The sequence below is a fragment of the Penaeus vannamei genome, chromosome 27 (genome assembly GCF_042767895.1).
Source record: "Penaeus vannamei isolate JL-2024 chromosome 27, ASM4276789v1, whole genome shotgun sequence".
NCBI lineage: Eukaryota > Metazoa > Arthropoda > Malacostraca > Decapoda > Penaeidae > Penaeus > Penaeus vannamei.
In genome coordinates, this window is record NC_091575.1 from 17282688 (window position 1) to 17285187 (window position 2500).

The 2500-nt window shown below is 46.8% G+C and overlaps 1 protein-coding gene across 7 annotated transcripts in view; it reads left to right on the plus strand.

The window, feature by feature from the left end:
• LOC113810249 (discoidin domain-containing receptor 2) overlaps positions 1-2500 on the plus strand; it is a 751580-nt gene that overhangs the window by 707146 nt on the left and 41934 nt on the right. The gene's annotated exons all lie outside the window — the stretch shown is intronic.

Consider the following 2500-nt stretch of genomic DNA (forward strand, 5'->3'; position numbering starts at 1 on the left):
GTGAATTATCCGTCGGGGCGTTGCGGCCGTTATTTATGGCTGTCCGTTTTATTACTTGGGGGAAGACTGGCAAGTGTAGGGGTAAGGAGATGCAACAGTTGTCGATTTTGATGCACACGCACACGAACATGCACACGCACACGAACACGCACACACGAACACGCACACACGAACACGAACACACACGAACACGAACACGAACACGAACACGAACACGAACACGAACACGAACACGAACACGAACACGAACACGAACACGAACACGAACACGAACACGCACACGAAAACGAAAACGAACATCTCTATATATATATGCACGGATACAGACGCACATACACATACACCTGCCCGTAAACGCACACACACGCACACACATTTTTTTCTTAATCCCTAACCCATCTAATCGGTGGACCCTCCCCCCCCCCCTTTCTCCGCCTCCATCTAGCCTCCCTCCGCATCATTAACTTCCCCTTCCCGTATGTTACATCCCCTCGTTTTTCTCCCCTCCCTTTTTTGCCCTCGCATTATTATTATTGGTCCACGTGCCATCGCTTCGCTTCTTCGTTATAATTCATCTACGTCTCTCATTGTTTGGTTTTCTTTGATTTTCTGTCGGTTTCCCAACTTTAGTCTGGTTGTATCTCGTCTCCTTTTTTTATTTTCCTCTTGTTGTGATTCTCAGATTCATTCTTCTCTTTCTCTGTCTTGCGGTTCTATGCCTCTCTTTCGTTTTCTTTTCGCTTTGTTTCTTAGCTTTATTCGTCTCTGCCTTCCGCCTCCATTCTGATTTTGCTTTGGCTTACGCTTATATTCGTATCCTAATTTCTTCTCTTGTTAAACATCCTTCTCGTCCTTCTTATTCTCCCTTCTCTCACATCATTCTTACAGGACTCTTTGTCCAGCAGACGTAGGCCCTCCCCCCTCATCCTGGACCCCCCACCCCATCTTCCGATGAATCATATCTGCTTCCTTCCTAGGACTTCTCCCCTCCTCCCCCTCCTAGACCCCCACCCTCCTCCTCCCCTCCCGAACCTTATCTTTCCTTCACTGGACCCCGTGTCTCGCCTCCTCCCCTAGGATCCTGCCTATTTCCTTCGCCTCCTTCCCCAGACCCCATCTCCTGTTTTAACCCCTTGTTTGTTGAATGAAGTGTCCTGTGCTAGCAAGCGAGGTCATCAGTCAGCCACCAGAATGTCAAAGGTCACAAGAGGTCAGCCGAGATGACCTCGCTTCACACACATTTGCATACTGATCAAGACACTCGTGCTTAGCCACCCCATGCACATGTTCGGTGCATCCAAATTGATATGAAAATTATTACATGCTGTAATGATTTTGTGCAGGGGGTGTCTGCTGGAAGAGAGCAAATTAAGAAAGGGTTTCATTGCATTATTTTCACATGTATTTACTGTATATATTAAACAAGCCCCAACGGCTTTTCACGAAGCTCGGTTGACCAGCTTTTCGTGATAGATTTGACCCCCCCCCCCTTCCCGTGCGAACGAGCTGGCCGCAAGCCGCTCGTTGAGCATCGACAAAATCCGATCAGTCTGTAATAAGGATGACGCCCATGGTACAAAACACGTTAAATGTGAAATAAAAAAATGCAAATAATTGAGGAAATAAAACAAATCATGCCATGCTCCTATTGAGGTCAGTGTATATTCATCTATTTATGTATAAAAAAAACGGTTGTACAGCATGGACCCTAATATATTTCTTTCCTTTCACGTTAAAATACATTTGTTGAAAATGTTATGTTGTTGAAAATCAGCGAAATGAAACCAGTTGTTGCCATTGCTCATCTCCTACAAGTTCTACCATTATCATATGCACTGTTACGATTATTTTCTTGGCAATTTTTAAAGGCCTATTTTTTATTTATTTGATTATCGAAAGCTTAAAAGAACCTCCTGCCTCTCCCCTCTCAAAGAAGCCATCTAAGTTTACCTCTAAGGGGAAGCTTCAGAAAAAATATATAGTGACCCTTAAGTACCACCCAATACCCCGCCCCCATGCCCCAAATGAACCTTCGTCGGCCACGGGTTTCCAAAGACCACAACACGCCCGAATAAATCTCCGCCCACACTGCCCCCATACCGCCCCCACACCTCCCTCTACCCCCTCCCCCCGCTTGAATTTATTCAGCAACACGGCGCTACAAGATTCATCCGGACGAATCTTAAAATGTGATCCTTCCGTCAGGTGAAGATAAGGCTGGATTTACCGTGGCCGAGGGTATAGGGGGTACCACATTATGGTTATGAGAGTGGGCAATAAAGGCTGGCTGGTGCAGTCTCCAGGCATCACCGCCACACATCAGCACAAGCCGGTGCCACCCTTCTGGCCCTAAGGGTGCCCCCCTCGGCCCTCCCCCTCCCTCGTTTCCTCTAGCCCTGCTGTACTCTATCTCTCCCTTTAGGCATCTAACGCCTGCCACCATTCGGTCTACTCTCAATGTGTATGTCTGTATAAATATCTATCTAGAGAGTCAAACAGA